General features: G+C 40.4%; 2 pseudogenes; both read left to right on the forward strand.

Annotated features, from left to right (window-relative positions):
* Nucleotides 1–1141: 1141 nt before the first annotated feature.
* LOC117438645 (heterochromatin-associated protein MENT-like) lies at nucleotides 1142–11757 on the forward strand (annotated as a pseudogene).
* A 3286-nt stretch (nucleotides 11758–15043) lies between these two features.
* LOC117438642 (serpin B6-like) lies at nucleotides 15044–22275 on the forward strand (annotated as a pseudogene).
* Nucleotides 22276–22721: the final 446 nt, after the last annotated feature.

Here is a 22721-nt window from a genome sequence, read left to right on the forward strand (position 1 = left end):
TCCTAGAAGTACTTAGGTGTGAGCTAGGCTGCAGGGTATGCACCTCAGGTACCCCTGAGAAGGTTTCAGAGCAGTTGTGGAGCCATGGGAGGCTTTGAAATCAAAACTTAAGAGTCTTTGGACATCTCTAACACTGCATAGCAGCTGGCTTTGAGGGCAGCAGGTTCTGATTTAAGCATGTAAATTGTGAGTGAATATAGATTAAAATGTACAGTTGCTTGTTGTTGTTTCTAATGCTTAACCTTTCACCTGATGCTGTCTTACACTGACTTTAATACACGTTTTAGTAGTCCTTTTACTGGTGAAGATAACAGAAATGTTTGAATTTATCCTAATATTTGTCAACACTATTAGACTGATACAAAATGTGCTAATAAGACCTGGATCCACATGTGGAAAATCAGTTTTAATCCTGTGGTTGGTTTGTTTTCATTTGCTTTAGTTTTGTCCTGTAAAATCATGTTTAGAAAAAGAAGTAAAACAAGGGTGGAAAAGGTTCTGATCAGAAAGCAGAAAAAAAAAGGGAAAAATTGTTGTTTAGAACACAAACTATTGGGGGTTGTACATAAGATACAAGAGTTTACTTGAAAAAGAGTAAGCAGGTTCTAAATGTGGGTTTACCTACACGAAGAACATATAAAAATATATAGATCTCTAGTAGCCTTCAAGATACATGTACTGAATCATATGAATTCACCATGATTTTTCAGCATAAAATAATAGCACATGAAGTTTAAAGAAACAGAAAAAAACTCAAAGCAGCACAGTGACAAATGATTATGTTTCACCCCCTCGCAACTGAAGAATTCTGAAACTTAAGCAAATGGAGTTTTGAAACAAGTTGGGTCTGTGAAAATATTTCTAGCTAAAATTGTGCTCATCTGATGAAGCATAAATAAAAAGCTGAGGACATGGAGGAGTGATGGGGAAGGGAAAAATAGTACAGGTCTTAAAAGAGCACAGGTCTTAAAAAGAGACCTATTAGCTGACTGTACTTGGTCTCTGTTAAGTATTTTACCCATTACGGGTACACCCTCACACTATTTGAGAAGGTGAAGGCTATCTCCCACTAGCAGCTTTGTATTTGTTAAAGGAAGTGAAGAAGCTGTTATCACCTCTCTCTGACACTCATTTGTCTCAGGCTGTATCAATGGAGTCTCTCTCGGTGTCAACCAACAGCTTCACTCTGGACCTTTACAAAAGCTGAATGAAACTTCCAGAGGCCAAAACATTTTCTTCTCTCCTTGGAGTATTGCAACTGCTCTTGGCCATGGTCTACCTGGGTGCAAAAGGTGACACTGCAACCCAGATGGCTGAGGTAAGCTCTGAAATCAGCAGGATATCACTTCACAGGTTGTTGTCACATAAACTTGCATTATTCTTCAGCCTATGCGGAACAGAAAGGAATAACACAGTAGAACATAATGTTGGTACAGGAAATAACCCAGCTCATGCTGCCAGCAATCCTGCAGGTCACTGTTCTTCCAAGATCATGTTGCTCTGCACATGTTATTTCCAAGATCACCTTGCTCTGCAACACCCCAACATTTAGCTTACACTTATGGCTCCTAGAGCATTGCAAGTGGTGTGACAGAGGGAAGTTACTGACATTAAAGGCTGCTGCTGGTCTAACTTGGATCACTACCTTCCATTTTAATTGTCTTTTGAACAGAATAATCCATCTGATATGGTGCTCAAATAGCAATAAAAAGACAACTTTATTAAAAAAAATCAATATGGAGCTAAGACATGCTGCAAAAAAGAAAAGCTGGAGATATTATCAGTGCTTTTAGACCCCAGGTGGCTCTGGAAACAGTATAACTGCTTTCTCATACTGCATGCCAAAGTTAGTAAGCTCTCCTGCACAGAAGCAGTACAAATACCTTTGCTTGTGACATAGGCAGTAAATGAAGTAATCTTCCCACAAATAATAAAGACATAATACTACTGAAAACATAACTTCACTTGTGCGCACTTTTACAGAATTATTCAGTCTTTGTACTCTTCTAGGTTATACACATTTACTTCAACACATTAACTGCAGAGTTTTCCATTTGTGTCCCAGCAGTAAGATTCTGAAATGCACTATACTCTTTGTTGTGTTTGGTCGTGATCTGAAAGTAAATTCCATGCAGCTAAGCACAAAACAAACATTCACCCCAAATAAATTGACATTTACTAAATAAATTAATTTTTCAGCCATAATATTGATCTTTTATAAGCAGTACATATGATAGAATTCTATACAATCATGATACAATTTATAGAGACTAAATTGAGAGTAAGCTCTTGTCCTTAATAACTTAATAGACTAAACTTCATCAGGCATGACTGGTGAATTACCATAGAAAGCTAACATACTTATATAACTCTTGAGTACATTTATCTTCAAATTTAACAAGCTGTTTTATGAACATTTATCATCATCACAGGTTCTTCACTTTAACCAGGCTGCAAGAGAAGAAAGTCCATCTGAGACAACAAGGCCTTCTCTAGGAAGTCCAAAGACAAGAAAGATGGTATTTGTTATTAAAAAAAGACTCATAGAAAAAAATCTCTGAGAAGGAGATAGTTAAACACAACTACCACTTTAGTTAGTTTACTGTTTAGTTTACTGTTAGCCTTTTAACATCTGCTTGTCTTCAATCTGTATCTACTATTGCACTTCAGTAAGTAATATATAGAAAGAGAGAATGCAAAGAAGCAGGCAAAATTATTGTAAAACTCATGAATGTGGGCCTTCAAAAGCAGAACTGAGAGACTAATGGCACTTTGATTTGCTCTAATACCATCTTACTTGGTTTTAGTGAGTCTATGGAAGCATCAACAAATCATTGTCCTAATACACTTAGGACAATTATGTCTCTTAGCAGCTTCAGTTTGGAATTTTTTGCCATAGTGAAAAACAATTACTGCATTCACAATAAACTCCCTTCCACTTTTCTCATGCATGGACAAACAAAATTCCCGTTTTAAGCTAATGTATGTTCATAATGTTCATCAGCTCGCCAGAGACTTGCCACAAGGGGGTACTAACTTTTCATCAAATAAACTCCCTAAACACAGGCTTGTAAACTCAAACAAGCTATGTTTCTTTGGCACAGAACTAAAATAAAGGTCAAAGAAAACTAGATTAGACAAACTGGAATTAAAAGGGGGAAGGGAATTATATAATTTTGTTCCTAGATGGAGGGGGGACTGATCTTCAAGACGAATCATTACATCCATTTTAGCAACTCACCGACATTCTGAGTTGTAGCAAAGTCTGACTAACCTTGTCCTTCAGATATTTCCCTCTATTACCTCTTCAAGTCTGTTCTCATCCCATTGCAAAATCCAGCCTCTCCTATTCCATGCCCTCTGGCTACAGAATTCTTTCCTAGGAGTCCTTCCTAGCAGCACACATCTCAGCATGAGTGAGAAAACACTAGAGCAAGGAATGCCACCTGACCAACCTTATGACAAATCACCATGAGTCAGTGGCACACACTCTCGGTGTCTCATATGCAGGGCACAATATACACCATGAAGCAGGAGACTGCACCCAAGTAGCTGGAGGGGAGTAGCTAACAGGCAGCAGTTTATTCCTCCATCAGCAAAGCAACAGCTGGCAACAGCTCGCTTGCTCCCTGAGACCATCAACATTGACATCCAGGACAAGCTCCCTCCAAAATCCAAATAGTAACAACAAAAATTCACATGAAACAGAGAAAATCTGAATAGTTGGTAAGTTCATGCCCTGGCATTAGTGTCTGTCAGAACAGAGCACCTCCTCAGAAGCTGCCAGGCTGCACTGACCGGGCCTTGTGAAACTGAAAAGTAGGCCTGACTATGACTGAAATGAAGAGAGTCAACTTCTTGGGTCTTGATGTCCCCAAAGGCCTGCAAGGCACAACAGAAACAGATCATCGCCCTACAGACAGGAAACAATTTGTCCAGTTATAAACAGTACTGCAAATGTGTAACATATCAAAAAAAGAGCTCCATCACCCAAGACTCCATTTTAATTAAAAAAGAATTCATACTATTGGTGTCTCTTCCCAAGGATCCTGAGCTCAAGCAAGCTGAAACATCCACTCTGGCTTCAAAGAGCTTCTGTCTGCCATGAACAAACCCAGAAGTACCTACTTGCTTAAGAGTGCCAACCGACTGTATGAGGAAAAGGACCTACCCATTACTGCCTGTGAGTTTACATCTTCACTTGAGACATTTTGACATTAAGATGGATTATCAGTAGAGATTATAAAAAATGTCCAGATGATACCACTGTGATTTCAGGGAGCACACCAGGACAGACATGTGGAACAGCCTTGGACAGACAAGAGGTCCATCTGTCTATGACGATGGGCAGCAGTTTAGGAAATGCATGAGAAACAAGGCATGCTGTGTAGTGATGTTTCTCTGGAATCTGCAACAGTCACCAAGTGATCTGCAGCTCAGGACCTTCATGAATTTGCAGGCTTGCATTTTCAATCTACTGCAAACCCTCATCTAGGGAACCCTCATCAGTGTCTGTGTCTTTTGAGACTGCTGCTGTTGGCATCATTATTGGTTATTTTTTCCTCTAAAGGATGCTTCTCCATATCTCTGGTAAACCTCCTCACCTATCTGTATCTTTTATACTCTAGGCACTTACAAGACAGAGAAGGCCAGGGCTGTATACAGAACTCAGACAATGGGCTTGCCATAGCTTTATAAAGTGCCATTCTAATATTCTATCTTTTGTCCCTACTCATTTTTTTGTAACTCTTGAATTTGTATTTGCCTTTTGATGGCTATTGGTCAGATTCTTTTCCTATCAACTGCCCATTATAGTTTCAATACCTTGTCCTAAACAGTAATAATAATTTTCTGTACCTTACACTTCACTGGATCATTATAAATATTTAATATTTATATGTTAATACAAACATTTTGACCTTGGTTTTATAGAATAAATACTTTAGCATAGATTTCATCAGATATCCCTTTGGTACTCCAATAGTAATAACCATTCACTGTGAAGAGTTTCCTCCTACTCTTGGTTTCCAGTCTTTCAAACAAACAGGATCTATCTCTGTACTCCCATGGATGTTCAGCCTGTGGTGAGAAGTCTTAGGAAATGTCTTTGAAATGTTTTTGGAATCCAAATAGATAGACTGTAATGGCTCAACCTTGAGACCCATACCCTTCCCAATACCTTCAAAAAATGCCAGCAGATTTGCGATTTACAATTTTCTATCACAAAATGCTGTTGACCTTCCTTCAAGACATCATGTTTACTCCTACACCCACTACAACCTATTCATTTGCCCTGTACAGACTCATGAGTTTGTAATTACCTTGTATTTTTGGCATCTTTTCCAAAACTGATGTTGTATTAATCATCTTCCACTTTCCGGGAAGGTGGTTTCAAATGAGATTACTGTTGCTTGATCTTAGAGTTTGTTTGGCCTCCTAAGTAATTAGTAATTTGTCCTTCTGAAGTTTATTGCTCATTTTCTCCATAATCTCATGCTTTACAGGAAATCTGAAGAATTTTCTGCTGGGAATCTCCATGAACTGTTTCACAGCAGACAGCAATGCAAACATTAATTCTGCTTTCTTCCCATGATTTTATTTCTACCAGAATGTTTCCCTTTATGCCTGATCCTTTATTGTCCTCTCAAACTCTTGGCAGGTCCCTCACCTCTTTAGCAAACTAAAAAGCCTTGTTTCAACTTCATATCAAACTATTCTTCCCTCTGCACTGAATTAGAATCATAGAATATTTAGGGTTGGAAAGGACCTTAAGATCATCTAGTTCCAACCCCCTGCCATGGGCAGGGATACCTCACACTAAAGCATGCCACGCAAGGCTCCATCCAACCTGGCCTTGAACACCATCAGGTGCCCCTCCCTGGGCAAAGATGAATGATTTATGAATTATGAATTCTATGATTTATGAATTTTACTTCATAAGCAGGAAGGAAGTACTTAAAATTATCTAAAAAGGTCCTTTTGAGAAGTTACCCCCCCCCAAAAAAAAAAATCAAACCACCAAAATCCAAACCAACAAAAACTCAAAAGAAGAATGTTTCATGGGGCATTTCAAAATTACAAATTGCATCTTGTATTTCAAACACAAAAATTTGAAGCATCAGATTCCTTGAGACTGAAGTTTGATCAGTCCTTAATTAATATTTAGTATAAAATGTATTAGACTTTATTTTTAAGGCTTATCCCATTTAAAACAAAGTATGTTTTATTCAATTAAGTGTCAGCTGATTGTATAATCTGTTGAAGTGATTATTTCTAACATTTTTATAATTCAAACTTAACTAAATAAGCATACATTTTCCAATTTTATCTTTCAGAAATTCTTACAACTCATTACAAGCTATTACAATTCAAAGCCACAAGCTGTAAACTTTAAGACAGCTGCAGAGCAAGCCAGAGCACAGATCAATTCTTGGGTTGAAAATGAAACTGAGCGTAAGTACCACTCTGGTGGCTTTTTTCTTGTCTAGCTTTCAAATAATTTATATTTTCACATTTATTACTCTTGAAAACTCAGGGGAGGTAATGAGCAAAGCACAGTTAAAAAGCATAAAGAATGTCTCTCTCCAAACTGATGTTCCTTACAAGGTCCTTCCCTTGATTCTTCATGCCAAAGCCTCTTCTGAATTACTTCTGTTCAGAGGAATGCACAGGTAGATATTGATTGGCTTCACTCTGATTAGTGAGGTTTTAATTCTGCTTTCTTCAGCTGCCTGCAACCATCTTCACAGAATAGCCAAGCTATTCCACTTTACCCACTTTCCAATGCCATTTACTGTCATAATTGCAATAAATATCAATATACTTCAAAGGCCATTTTAACTGTATGTGCACCATGAAAAATGTACAGTAAAAACTCCTCCCAAATGCAAACATCTTTGCCAGAGAGGTAGGCATAGAGAAGGCACAATTAAAACTGGTGAGTTATATAGTCCCACTGAAATAACAGTTCTATTTGTCTGATTTTGAAGGGAAAATACAGGGTTTGCTGCCTGCAGGATCTCTCAATTCTCGCACTGTGTTGGTCTTAGTAAATGCCATTTATTTCAGAGGAAATTGGGAAAAGAAATTTCTGGAGAAAAATACTTCTGAGACACCCTTCAGAGTGAGCAAGGTAAATTCCTTGTCTATATGCCTGTTATCATACGTCAATATGTCTGTTGCTGAGGAGCAAGAAAACTCTAATTTCTTCACCCCCATTTCATATGCCACTGAAACGCTCCTTGTAGCTGGACACACGGTATAAACTCAGTAAGAATAGCAACTGTGAAAATAACTCAGCATTATCTTATCCATGCATATTCATGAGAGTAAGATTTTAATTAATAGCTCTTCAGTATCAAAACACTTGAGAACACCATGGTTAAGTAGCTGACGGACAAGAGGAAATAAGTACCAAGGTCCCACTTTCAAAAGAGACTGAGTTGCTTTTGAGAGCACTGTTTACACATCTAGAGCTCTCTTCCGTTTTTAAGACACAGTCTACACTCTGAGTTCAAGGAAACTGAACAAGCTGTTTGTCCCCTGGGTGTTGCATAAAACCTCAGAGGGAACTTTCATGAGGGCTGTCATTTTAGCTGTGTGCATGAGGATGATATATTCAGCATACGTGGAGGGCATGTTATTGAGCTGACAGTATTTAGTGTACTGATGATTCACAGTAGATGACTACATGCAGATTTTCAGACTGCGCTAACAGCATGCAAAATTATTTGTCAATGGGAAGTATCTTGTTGGACATAGATTATGAGTGCAAACACCTTTTGTGTGCCAGGCAAGGTGAAGCAATTATGTCAATGATGTGACTGTGTACCTAAAACCTACTGTATACCTACTATGCTACATGCGTGGTTTTAGGATCCATCATGATACATGTTGTGGTGGGTTGACTTTGGCTGGCCACCAGCTGCTCACCAAGCCTCTCTGTCACACCACCTCTCAATTGGACAGAGAAAGAAAAATAGGATGAAAAGCTCCTGGGACAAGATAAAGACAGGGAGAATGTACAAATTACCATCCTGGAAAAAAAAAAAAAAAAAAGCCTTAGCTTAAGGAAATCAATTTATTGTAAATTAATTAGATTTGGTTAATAAGTAATAAGACCAAATAGAAAACTGGCTCCTTCCTTCTTTCAGGCTAACCTTCACTCCAAACTCTTCTATCTATCCTCCAAAGGCAGTGCAGTGATGGCGAATGGAGACTGCAGCCAGTTCATCACATGAGGTCTCTGCTGCTCCTTTCTCCTCACATTTTTTTTGCTCATGTAGAGACCCTCCCATGGGATATAGTCATTCATGTCCAACATGAGTCCTTCTCATAGGCTGCAGTTCTTCATGAACTGCTCCAGTGTGGGTTCCTTCCACAGGGTGTTGTCTTTCAGGAAAGGGCTGCTCCAGCATGGGTCTCCTTTGGGGTCACAAATCCTGCCAGCAAACCTGCTCCAGCATGGGCTCCTCTATGGGGCCACAGGTCCTGCCAGGAACCTGCTCCAGTGCAGGCTTCCCACAGGGTCACAGCACCCTTTGGGCAACCCCCTGCTCCAGTGTGGAGTCTTCCACAGGCTGCAGGGTGGTTATCTGCACCACTGTGGCCTTTACCATGGGCTGCAGGGAAATCTCTCCGCTGATGCCTGGAACACCTACTCCCCTCCTTCCTCACTGACCTTGGTGTCTGCAGAGCTGTTTCACTCACATATTCTCACTCCTCTCTCCCAGCTGCTGTTGCACAGCAGTTTTTACCCTTTCTTAACTATGCTATCACAAAGACGTTACCAACATCGCTGACTGGCTCAGCTTCGACCAGTGGTGGGTCTGGAACTGGCTCTGCCTGACATGGAGGCAACTTCTTAATCTTTACACAGAAGTCACCCCTGCACCCCCTTGCTATAAAAACCTTGCTATGTAAACCCAATACATTGTGCACAGAGACAGCTTAATGCACAGGATACACCATAGCAAAGCCTGTGAACAGATAAACTTTTGCACTCAACTGTAACAATGTGAAGCTGAGAGTTGATATATTAGTAAAAACTGTGAACAAAGCACAGCATAGGAGTTCAAAAGGCTACAGAGTAATGCAGTTCCATTTGGTAATCCAGCCCTCTGTGGTTTGGGGAAGAGCAAAAGCCAGCACAACTCACCGAAAATATGGTTCAGAAGCAAAGTGAGATGATCAGTATTGCCTGGAAGGATAAAACAGGAAAAAGTGTTGATGGCATCCCCAGAAAGAAAGTGAACATTTTTTTCCCCCAGCCAAGGCCCTTACTCAAAAAGATATAACTTTTGGAAGAAAACATGAAACACTCACAGCAGTTATTTGCTTACCGAAGGTAACTCCTTTATTTTGAAACAAGAAATATATGACATGTGATTCAGTTAGTAGATATGTATGTGTCTATGCTGAATTTTTGTAAGAATCCCAATGCCTTGGAAAAGAGGAGTGTATGCGATACTATATGAAGAAAAGGGTACTGTGTATCCAAATGCTGCTGTGTTTTATACTTGTTTGCAAATCTTTGCTTTCAGTGCAACTAAGCAAGTAAACTTCCATTTTAAGGAATGAAGTAACTATTTTTTTCATGTTTGATTTTTTCACAGACCAAGACTAAACTGGTGCAGATGATGTTTCTGAGAGATACATTTTTGATACTCCATGAAACAACCATGAAATTCAAAATCATTGAGCTGCCATACGTGGAAAATGATCTGAGCATGTTTGTTCTCCTACCAGATGACATCAATGATAACACTACTGGTCTGGAGCTGGTAAAAATGACCTGCTGTTGTGTCACATACACTATGATACAGTAACAAAATTAGATTAAAAAAGTGAGGAAGAATGAGCTTCAAAATCGTGGTAGAATAGGTTTTGATGTGTGCATACTTTGCTTCATTAACACCATAATTTCCCAGCTCCTAAGCTGAGGGCATCTGATAGTATTGCACGCATAGTATTTTATTTTACTTACAGATGCATTTAAAAACTATGTCTGCACAACTGGCTTAGACTGTTTTGCATCCCCTTTTCTACTGCCAGAATAGCACGAAGGAAGGACCAAATCTGAATCACTGCGCTCTAAAGTTATCTTCTCCTAAGAGTTGTATTAATTTTTATACCACTTGCAGTCCAGATTTGCACCTGGTATTTTGTGGTGGTTTCTCAAACTATGTGTTGACTATCCCAAACCAGAAGGTATCAACAGCCACTCATGACCATCCAGGATAAGTTTCAGATTCTAAACAGATCAGAACAAACATCTTCCTATTTGCACCTCAGGTCCCATGCATTCCACTTATTGCCCACTGCTAGGAGAAAAGTTATCCATATACACACAAAGCAAGAGCTTATTAATATCTTATAAGTCACACATTGCAAAAAAACAATATTCTTCACACCAAGAAAAAAAAATATAACTACTCTGAGGTTTCAGGCCTACACCTCACCACCTTTAAGAAAATAAATGGGAGTATAAGACACACAAACTTTGCAGAATCATGCTTATGAATATGGTGCATGTTCCAGCTGTAGCCACTGCTGGTGGCTGGGTTTTGTTTTACATGTTCTTGATGAGTGAAGCACGAAATCAGACTCCACAACTCAAGGAGAGTTATAAAGCAGGTATGTTTATTATGGGCCCGGGTGCAAGGGGAATCACTCCTCCTAACTTGCACACCAAGGGGTTAAACGAGCAGATATTTATTACACACACAAGCATGCATATTCATTAGGTTCCCTGAGAGATCAGCGGGGCTATTACAATTAGTTTAGGAACTCATTATCATAAGTCTCCTCCATTTTGGCAGCTGCACACTGCCCACTGACGGTTGTGGGCAGGGGTCTTCAAGACGAAGAAGTCTTCCTCACAGTGTACTCTTCACCTTTGGCACAGTTGGATGACCCAGTAATCACAAAACTAGCTGAAACCAGCCATATCTGTAAGTTTCTGATAGCTGGCAAAGAGCTAGAACAGTGTGACCTTCGTACAAAATTTATTGCAAGCAAAACAGGATGGGCAGACAAGGAGTATCCTAAGCTAGCAGACATTCAGGAGTCACTGTCTCCAAACTAACTGACAATTAGAAGGATGGTAAGAAAAAATTCACTTGTTAGAACGATGGTAAGAAACAATTCACTCACGTTAGTAAGACTACTAAATTCTGTTATCACACCACTTATAACACAAACATTGTTTTCTATCTTAGACCTAAGTTAAGTTAAAAGTATTTCAACCCTGTTTTCCAGGCACTTGCTTTCCTTATGAGTGTTATGACACTGGTATCCACATGTCTTGTCTCTATTCTTCAAACTCCAACTGGTTTCTTTCTTGACTCATTGCAGGTGGAAAGAGAGCTGACCTATGAGAAATTGGCTGAATGGACCAAATCAGCCAATATGATGAAAGCTGAAGTGGATCTGTACCTGCCCAAGTTGAAGGTGGAAGAGAATTATGACCTTAAATCCACTTTGAGCAGCATGGGAATACAAAATGCTTTTGACCCTGTTCAGGCTGATTTCACAGGGATGTCAGTGAAGAAGGATCTTTTCATCTCAAAGGTTATTCACAAAGCTTTTGTGGAGGTCAACGAAGAAGGCACTGAGGCATCAGCTGCCACAGGTGCTCTGGTGCTGAGATCAAAAGCACCAACAATGACTTTTAAAGCTGATCACCCTTTTCTCTTCTTCATCAGACACAACAAATCACAAACCATTCTATTCTATGGCAGACTCTGCTCACCCTAGTCAGTTACTCCTTGCCCTGCAACACCAGAGATGCTTGCTTGCCAGCACAGAGGCAAATCCCAAAACCTGAAACTCCTGCTGCAACTAGGTAGAGAAGGACTTTGACCCTTTCTCCATCAGGCCACACACCCCAGGGCCAGAGGCACAGTTCCTCCTGTGCCCTTCCTCTTACCCTGAAGGGACAACCATGCCAGAGCCAAGAAGAAGGCACAATGGCTTGCATCCATAGAGCAATCCTGGTTGTCATTCAGACCAGGCCATCAAGGATAGCTCTGTCCTAACCATTATTAGCTGTGGCATTTCTATCCCTTCCCCTCTGAGCAGTGTATACAAATGCATGCTAACACAGGCCATCTCCCCACCCCCATGACTAGAGCCCCAGATTCAAACATACTCAGCACTTACACCCAGCCTGCAGCAGTTACACCCTGCTTAGCCCTCAATTAGGTCCTTGCATTGCAGCTACGGCATAGCCTCCACACCTAAGACCTGTGGTCATCCCCTTGTCTTCCTTCCACATCCCAGCTGTAAATCTTCAGCAGCTCTGAATTTAACCTCAAATTAGCTTCACATGTCACTACACGTATTTCCTTAAAAAAAAAAATACACCTCTACAGGGACTATTTGCCTTACTCAGACCCTCGGGTACACGAGGAGGGCCCAAGTCTGTACAGCAACAGCTCATTTTCGTTTAAAACAAGCCTTGCTTCAAAACTAATCAATAACAGTTGTAACCTGTCATGGGCTGAGGGTGTTTCCTGTCAGCTCTGCCACGAGAGGGAGGCAGAGCTGGAAAAGCACCGGCTGTGTCCGGGGAGACACTAAAGGGGGGGGAGACGGCGAGGAAGGTAATGGCTCTTGGCGAGAGTGGGCTGTGGCGTAGCCGCCATTTTGGCCGGTGCGGCTGGGGCGCTTCCCCGTTGGCAGCTGCGACCAAGGAAGCGCCGCAGCCTCCGGCTCAATCCCGGGCGCGGCTGAGGAGGGGCTGAGCTGCCGGCCTTTTCCCCGGCTCCGCGGCGCTTCCGGGAGGAGGGAAGTGCGGCGGCCGGTGGGGTGAGTGTGCTGCTGGTCTGGGATGCTGTTTCCTGCGGGGAGCCTGTGCTGTGGAAGCTGCGTGGCGTTGCTTTTGTGACTTTATTTCTCTGGGTTTCTGCTTCTTGTCAGCTGGAGTCGCAGCGGTGTGTAGAGGTTGTATTTTCATGTGTAGAAATGATGGGGCAACGCAGAAATGTTGAGTTTTGATGTCTTTTGTGGTGACAAGCTCTGTAAGGGCCCAGAGGAAGGTTTTCTCGCCCTAGGGAGTGCTAAGCCCTTGTCTTTTTGTGCCTGAGCTTGCTGGGATGGGGTCAGACATTTGGGGACCCTCTGCTCCTGCTGAGGGCTGGAGGGTGTTGGGTGCTCATGGAGCTGTGTCATTTCCTGTATCTCGCTGCTCGCCCCAGAGAGGTATGATGTGAAGAGCAGCTATCTGGATCTGTTAGAAGTTTTGCCTTTCAGATATCTGAACATCTGTCCTGACTTTCTTCTCGAGAAAAGTTGCTTTGGTTTATAGAGTAGAAAAAGAGGTGTCTGCCACATACGCGACTCCCTCTGCGGAGATGGACACCAGCTGATGCTCATCACCCTGAGTTCCTCCTCTGGCTGTGTTTGAAACAGTTGTTTTGTGATTCCTTTGAGGCAGCTGACGTTGGATACGGAGGCATCTCTCCCTAAAGACTTTCCTAAAGCATAGGAGCCTACTGCTGAGAACATATGCTTCAAGTTCATAGTGGTAGGAATGCACAGGGTCAGGGCACCCAGGAACTTCCACAGGGAGACCAGAGGAATGAGTTGCTGTCAGCAAACCCTGTGATCACTGAGGGTTTTGCAGCATACAGTTTACAATTGAGTGACAAATATATGCTTGCGTCGTACATTTTTTGTTCTTTAAAGTGCAGCCATTGTGCATGTCCTGGGTTCAGCAGTAGCAGTCATTTTTTCTCCTTAGTAGCTGGCACAATGCTGTGTATTTTACTTTAAGCCTGGGAACAATAACTGATAACAGCTGTTGAAATGTTACTTATAATTTGATTAAATGCACTGATTTTCAGGTAGGCAAATAGCAGGAGTTATACCCCTTTGTCTGTTAGATCTTGCTTGGTGTGGCAGCCCTACAAAGACTTTCTAGATAGTAACTGCTTGTAGATGTCATTATTCCTGTGGCCTACAGGTCAAAAAAATCTTATTGCTAGTAATCTGCAGGTACTGGGACAGTAGGGAAATCTGGGGGTTTGCTGTAATCACCACAGACTGAAAATGCAAAGTGCCTCTTAGTCATGCTTTTAAAGTATGTGTAGTGAAATTACTCATTTCACACAGAACTGGAGGATCTGTTTCCACCTAATCTTGTATCCACCTCCACCCTCCTTTTCCAGTTATGGAGAAGAGAAACGGGAGAAAAGTTACTACTCTTTATAATGGAGCTACTAGCAGAAAATTTTCTTAGATGGAAAATTGTGCATGCAGAAACTTGTCCCTTTTCCACCTAATTTTTGAGATAATGAGTCAGTGATATGAATTAAGTGTTGGCTTTTTTATTTTGTAGCAACATATCAACAGTAGGCACTGCCTTAAGGGAAAGAAAAATGCAGATGACTTTACTACTAAGTGATAGTTTACAATGTCTGATGATACTACAGCTAAGTCAGAATTCTAGTATTTATTGCGCCATTAATAGGTGTGGGGCTAAATCTCAGGTTAACTGTCTACACATCTGATGTACGTATGTATATCAGGCATACACGTCTGATATACACTACGTACATACAAGTTATGTATGTTGCACTGTGCATGTCCTGTAAAGTTATCTATAAGCAGGGTTGGATTGTGTGTGTGTGTGTTTGTGTTGCAGGCAATAAAATAGAACTGAAATAGACTTTGATTTTCCTTTGTGTACTATAAGAGGAAATTACAGTAATTGTCATGCGACCAAGTAACTTTTTTTTCTTTGTAATCTTGTAGGTCAAGTAATTCTGAAGACGTCTGCTGGAGTGGCTGTTAGGTATAAAACAGAGCATGCACATGTATCAGTAAGCTGAGGTAATACTGGAGATACATAGACTTAGACAAGGTAAGAGTTTTATAATTCTGCTATTGTGATAACTAATCTTTTGTTCTGGCTTTCCTGTAAAGGCAGGTTAATGTCTTTGTGAGGTCAAAAGAGACTTATTTCAATAAATCCTAAACAAATGCTGTTGTATCTGATTAGATTCTTCACTATGTAAATAATACTACATCTTTGGAGACAATGACACAGGTGGGAATTGCTATATCTCTTATAGGTATAGGAACCTAAATACAAAAAGCAAACAACAAACACCAAAATAACTGCCTACTATGGCAATTTAAGGTGCTTGTTCCACCAAATCAGTTTTTCAGTGAGCTGATAATTTTTCCAATCTAATTGTGACATTTTCTTCGTAGTTTATTCTGGGAAATGTAAAAGACAGAAATAAGGTGTCAATTTATATTAGAATAAATTTGAGCCATTCTTGTTTTATATTTTATCTTCCAGGCTCTGAACCATTGGATAGCCTCTGTGCAGCAAATACTGCTTTTGCACTCAACCTCTTAAGAAAGCTGTGTGAGAACAGGAATGGGCAGAATCTGTTCTTTTCTCCTTTTAGTATTTCTTCTGCATTGTCTATGGTTTTGCCTGGGTTCAAAAGGTAACACTGGAGCCCAAATAATAAAGGTAGGTCTCAATAAACCTAGTGTATTGAATTTGATAGGACTATATGAGCAGCAGATTGGTATTACAGACTGTGACCTGAACTTCTGCTAAACTATTGTTGTCATTCTGGTCTCAGAGAATAGAGGTCTTTATTTGGTATGTATGTCAGCAGTACCTGGTTTTTATTAGTTTTTTAGGAGGACCTTTCTTTGGTATGAAATTCAGAGGTTCCTGTTTAGTTTTCTGTGTGGTTTTTGGTTGTTTGGTCTTTTGAGACAGATCTTCCTTCAGTATGTCATTAAGAGGTACTTGTTTGGGTTTTTTTGTGTAGGTTTGATGAATTGAACTACATAAAATACTTTTTTCCAGTATGTTATTTTTGCTTTAATATCAGACTATACATGTTTTGAGAATATAGCCAGGCTTAACATTCTTTTAAACTTGCTTAGGTGGCAAATACCACTTGGTGTGTTTTCTTACATATGGCAACTGACTATTGAAAGTATAATCAGTCATTTTTGTTCCTATGTTTCCCTATTTTTGGGAAGTGGAAAAGGAATATAACACATAGTTTTTTTGGGTTTTTTGAACTGTATGGAAATTCCTTTAAAATAGTATTGTTGCCCCCCTTGGAGCCATCTGGAAGTGGTCCTGGGCTACTGGCTGTAAATGGCCCTGCTGGAGGAGGGGGGTTATACTAGGCGATCTTTAGAAGTCCCTTCCAACCTTGATGATTTTGCAACCCTGTAATACTTGGCTTGAGTGAAGGAAACTAAATTACTGCTGACTGTTCTGCTCCCTAATTCACAGTACTTGTACAACACCTGTGTGGGTGCAATCATATGTGACTTGCATGATAAGCTCCAGATGGGAGGCCTGATGAAGATCTTTTGTCTTCAAGTCAGTTTTAAACCCCAAAATCATTAAGAAAAAAATCATGTTGAAGCAAGTGTGTTAGGGAGGGCATGGGACTCTTGCTGAGGATGTTTTGTCTTTCTACAGGTGCTTTCTCTGAAAAAAGCTGAAGATGCTCACAATGGGTATCAATCACTTCTCTCTGAAATTAATGATCCAAACACCAAATATATACTGAGAACTGCTAACCGACTTTATGGAGAAAAGACATTTGAGTTTCTCTCAGTAAGTAACCATTAAATTTGTGTAATTTTTTTAGTATAATGTATTGGCTTTTCTATTTCCTTCAGAGGTCTAAGACAAGCTTTGGATTTTACTTTCTAGTTTTTCTGGGCTGACACCTACTAGTGCAGTAGGTTATGCCAGAGCCTGGTATCTGAACTTGGTGGAGAAGCTCCTTTTACGTAACCTGTGGACCCAAATGCACAACTAGTGCAAAGCGCTATGGAATCCATTAGGCTCCTAATTCTTCAGGAATCCATGATCCATTCATATTTTTGGCTGTGGGACAAATAGTTGATGTACCTCTTTTAATAGTGTGTAAATGTGATACAAAAGAATTGTTCGTATTCAGCATGGGCAGTATTTTCTAGTTCCTCTGTTACATAAGCCATCCAAAGATCATAGTGAGATGAATAAATGACTTAAAAAGTTTTCCTTATCAGAAGATCTAAATAAGGGGTAGCAAGTACTGTGTTACATGTGTTACTTTAGATGATTGCCTAAGAGCAAGAAGATAAAAGGCTCTACTTTCCCCCTCTTCTTCCCTTTCCCTCCCTAGCCTCCCCCCTGGGGAGTAATTGATGATGATTCTTTTATGAACTATGGTAGTGTTTCATCTGTCTAATAGAAAAATTTACATGGGGTGTACTTTAAAATTTTGCATCTGTGTAATAAAGATCCAGGTATATTAAATTGGACAGAAGGTATGGGGTTTTTTCCTAAGAAAAATCAGTTTACCTTCTGAAGAGTTTTCTATTAGCTTGGGAGTTTAACAATGAAATTTATGTCAAGAGAAGCTTACAAAATCATATCTTCTCTCAATGAAGAAGAAAGTGAACACCAACCAACCAAAAAACCTAGCTACATCAGTTTTCAGTTAAGTTATGTAGAACTTTAGCATGTGACTTAACATACAGTGGACAGTTCCTAGTTCAAATAGGTGGTATAAAACCTAATAGGGAATGTGAAGCAAAACTTCAGTGGCTCAATATGAAGCTGGGGGAGAAGAGTGGCAGATTTTCTTATATTTAGGAATCATCTGTGGCTGAATGAGAGTAAAAATGTTGTTGAAAAGCTATTCTGAATGTCCGTGTTAGTCATTTGTAGAGTTGAGTCAAAAATCCTACCATGCTGGACTAGAGAAGACTGACTTCATGTTGTGCGTGGGAGGATTCCAGAAAACAGATAAATAGCTGGGTAGAGGAAATGAATGAAGGTGAGTGTTTTTCAAGATGTTGTGTTGTATTTAATGTCAGCCCTGGCTTGGTTAAAGAGCTATTTCAAGATACAGTATTGTGAATTAAAAGAAAAAAAAACAACCAAACATTGAGCTCGTGCTCTTATTTGGTACATAATTCTCTCATCTATATTAATTACAGAGTAGGTACTATATTAGATAATCAGATATATGTCAAACTGGTTAAAAAAATGCCCTCTTTGTTTTTTTTTTTTTCCCCTAATGTATTGTAAAGGTAAAATTCGAAACCTGTTGGCAGCAGGCATTCTCAATTCACTGACCAGACTTGTGTTGGTGAATGCCATCTATTTCAAAGGCAACTGGGCAAAGCAGTTTGACAAAGAGAGGACAGAAGAAGTGCCATTTCAAATAAACAAGGTATGATGTGCTAAAATACTGACAATCCACTGTTACTCTTGAAGCACTCTGAAATTAATACATTTAACTTTGAAGACAGGGAAAAAAAATTCATGCAGGCAGGGTTACTTGGGTAGGCTGTATGAAATGCCCTTGTATCCTCTCACTTTAATATGAGCACTCTTTGTTTAGTTTCTGTTAAGTTCCACATAATTGCTAGAAACTTAAATATAACTAAGTATTTCTTTCATTCTGTCTGTTCTTTCTTCCTTTTGCCCTTTTTGTTCGTTTGCGAGACGTAGCTCTCTACGTAGTTAAAGAACTCAGAACTGAAGAGAGCAGTTGAGGTAAAGCTGCCATGCTGTTTGCGGGTTGTGAACAATTTCACGGAAGTTTATGAACTTCATTATTTCGTTATAGAAGTGGTGAGGATAAGAAAAGAAATTTTCCTTTAGGTTTGTAGGCAGAAAACTGCAGTTACACATGTACAAAACTTTGTGCAAGTCTTTAGTCACTGCTCTCATCTCCCCCCCCCCCCGCCCCGCATTTCTGCCACTGAACTGATCCAAAACAAATGTAAAATTAAAAATAAGTCTTTGAAAACCTCATGCTATACTTGCTTTTAGAAGTATATCAATGCTATTGAAGAAGACTTGGCTACTATCATTCGCAGGCCATGACTGCCCCTCAGGATCACCTTAAACTCTGGGTCTTGCCTCCGGATGTCACTAGCAAGACACTAGTAAAATGACTTCCTTAACTCCCCTGCTTAAAATAAGCACACTTCAAAACCTGAAGCCTCCTGCCTACTTCAAACATCCCTTCCCCTCAAGTGTTGTGAAAACATAGTAGCTTGACCTGCTGATACCACTTTTCAGTTAGGGAGATGGGTGCTGCTCACCTCATACTCCCTACTGCAGCACTTCAGAAACAGCTGTACTGACCTGGTTTCTGCTGCCTTGCCCTCTCTGTTGAAGCATGTTGAAAAAGCTATCATGGTATCCAGGCATACTATTCAATTTTCTTTTTCTTGGACTAGTACAGACTTAGGATGTCCTGAAACTAGCAAAGGGATCTGGAGAACTATTGGAGAAAGTTAAGATGTAGGATTTGGGAATGCTGCCTTGACTTACCCAAGGAACTTGCTAAAAAGACTAAAAGGATGCATAGAGAACTGCAGGTCTCTTTCCTTGTTAAAACTTAATGGAAAAAGTTTGTATTTTCATCCTACTAATGACTAGCCACTGATGACCTGCAGAAGTGTGTGAGTAGACTCAAATGACTGACAATCTGAGGTGTAACCGGAAGTTTTAAGATGACTGTCTTACAATGTGCCCAGTGGGAAAGAATTACATTAACATCCCAAGAGCCTTTCCAGCATACTGTGACATTACTTCTCTGATGCTTGCACCTCTTGCAACAAAATGATTTTCATGTGCTCTGTGGCCTTTTCTTGCTTATTCACAGAATCATTGAATTATAGAATAGTTAGGATTGGAAAGGACCTTAAGATCATCTAGTTCCAACCCCCCTGCCAGAGCAGGGACCACCTCACACTAAACCATGTCACCGAAGGCTCTGTCCAGCTGGCCTTGACCACTGCCAGGGGATGAGCATTCACAACTTCCTTGGGCAACCCATTCCAGTGCCTCACCACCCTCACAGTAAAGAACTTCTTCCTTGTATCTAGTCTAAACGTCCACTGTTTAAGTTTAACCTGTTACCCCTTGTCCTGTCAGTATGGTTCCTAATGAAGAGTCCCTCTCCAGCATTCTTATAGACCCTCCCTTCAGATACTAGAAGGCTGCTATCTTTTCATGTGTCACTGCTGCAAAATAATTTCTGCCATATTCTCTGTGGGCATTGTTTCATCAGGCTTTACTTTAAAAACAAAAAAACTACTTATGTGGTTCTCTCATAAAGATAAAGGAGAAAGTAATGAAGCTCTTAACTGAAAAGATATTAAAATAATTATGTGAATTATAGTAGCTGATGTACCATGTGAAAATGGAAGGAGATACTGGAGAATGAAATTTAGGAGAAAAATCTTACACCTTATTACTGTCCATGTGACTTAAGAATTCAAAATAATGTTCTATGTTTATCAGTATTTTAATATAATTTTAAAATATTTTCATTTCCCTTTGTTACAGCACTTGGAGCCACATAGGCTAAAAATGAAAATACCTACATTGAAACAGCTCTGCATTCATTTAAAGCAAGGAACATGGGTCCTGCTACTTCGGCAGCTCTGATTAGTGCTTGTCAATAGTTGTTAAGAGAACAAACATGTCTTTGCCTTTTTGCATTAAAAGAAACTTGACAGAAATTTTCACATCAGTAACTAAAAATTAAGTCTCAGGGATCCTTCCTTCTTCACAGAAGTCTGTGGTGAGGCTGAGCTCTGTGGTGTGTTTGGTTCTCTTAGTCAAATTATTAAAAGCCCTGAGTAACTGAATGCCTGCTTTGTATTTTGAGACCAGCATGCTCAACTCAGTACTACCTGTTGACATCTCTTTCCTTTTAGGAAGAGACCAGACCCTGTGCGATGATGTGCAGGAAGGCTATGTTTAACATGGCCTATATTTGGGACTTGCAGACCAAAATCCTTGAGCTCCCCTTATGTTGTAATGAACTCAGCATGATTATCGTGCTCCCCTGATGCAATTCAGGATGGATCCACTGGCTTGGAAAGTGTAAGTTGGTGAGATAAATGCAAGTCTGTGTCCTTCTGGGGAAGAAAGTTTGATATTGCATATAGAGCTGCAGCTCAGTTCCAGAGCTGTTATGTCACTGGTGCTCAGGACCAGCTGAAGACCTGACCCTCCTCAGCAACAGATGTTAGCCTGTGGTTATGGGGTGAGGGCATGGTGTGCTGAGGAGCATATGTGGTGGGAGGGGTGTGGGGGAAGCTCTTAGAAGTCCTATAGCTTGGTCCCATAGATCTTATGTTTCTGAACAGTGGCAGGGTTGTCCCTGCCCACTTCCAGAGAAGCAAGCTCACACAGAGAATGTAGGATCTCTTTTGTTGTGGAGATACACCCAATTTTTTTACTATTTCATGCCCTGGACAATAATTTATTAATAAGGTTTTCTAAGACTGACTGCAAAGGGCTTTATGAGCATACTTTTTCATCAACCTGTCAACCCAAAGGAGGATGTTCTGATCAAGAAATAGAGGAACTGGGTTTGGTTTCTTTGGGAACTTGTCATTAGTTTCTTCTCTGCCTTTGCTTTCCCATATGCAAAATGTAAAAGCCCCAATCTAACATGTTTTATAAACGTACACTTTACCATGGAAGGACTGATCCTTATTGTATCTACCAAAGGCTGTGGATTGATCTTGGCTCAAGCTGTATTTCTCTAATGAGAAGCAGAACTTGCATTCTGGCTTAAGATGCTCTAAACCTGGAAAAAAGATGCATGTTATGCACTGTATAAACAAACACAGTAATTACTACTTATGGCTGAGTAAACTGTCTTACTTTACTTATGTAAATATTTGTGTTTTCTTTAGCTGGAAAGAGAACTCACATATGAGAAGTTGATAGATTGGCTCAGCCCACAAGCGATGGAATGCAGAGAGGTGATGGTGTCTTTACCCAGATTTAAACTGGAAGAAAATTATGATCTGAAACCCTTCCTGAGGAGCATGGGAATGCTTGATGCATTTGACATAGGGAAGGCAGACTTCTCGGGGATTTCAGCTGGCAGTGAGCTGGTGCTTTCAGAAGTGGTTCACAAGTCCTTTGTGGAAGTCAATGAAGAAGGCACCGAAGCAGCAGCTGCCACAGCAGGAGTGATGATGATGCGCTGCGCGAGTGATTGTTGAAGACTTCACTGACAGATCATCCCTTCCTTTTCTTCATCAGCACAACAAACTTCCACCATTTTGTTCTGTGGGAGATTTTGTTCTCCCTAGAAAGATGTCTTGGCTGCTATTACACAGTAACTTTCTGTTTCTTTGGAATAGGGCTACTCTTTTTGCACTAATTGTCTCTTTCAGCTGTGCCCAAGTCCAATTCTGTGGTCTTCATCTCAGGCTTGGTAATATAAGAGAGCTACTTGGATACATGGAGCCATGCCATCTAAATCAATTCTTAGGCCAGTGCACCTCAGTGCAGAGATGTCTTAATTTTTTGCTGACACAGAGAAACATCCCACTGCTCAGCCAGTGCTTCCTCTCTCCTTGCAGTTCTCATTTTGGCTTTACTTTCTCTGGCTACCTGGTAGAGTTGGCTTCCCACTGAAAAAGAAGGTGTTAATTTGGTTCTGACAAGGCTGGAGCATGTCTTCAGCTCCCCTCCCCCTTCTTCCTCCCATCCCCTGTCTTTTCTTTTGCTTCCAGACTCATCCAGTTAATCGCTTGATACATTCCCTAGAGATGAAAGGAGTCTTTAGCAGCCTGTTCCAAGTGTTGCTAAGCAACCTCATGAAATAGGGGTTTTGGATAATAACTGGACAAGCACTTAGGCAAGAATGGGAATAAAAATATGGCTTTGCACCAGGTGTCCTTGTAGG

Source organism: Melopsittacus undulatus, unplaced genomic scaffold (assembly GCF_012275295.1).
Source record: "Melopsittacus undulatus isolate bMelUnd1 unplaced genomic scaffold, bMelUnd1.mat.Z mat_scaffold_539_arrow_ctg1, whole genome shotgun sequence".
In the NCBI taxonomy this organism is placed as follows: Eukaryota; Metazoa; Chordata; class Aves; order Psittaciformes; family Psittaculidae; genus Melopsittacus; species Melopsittacus undulatus.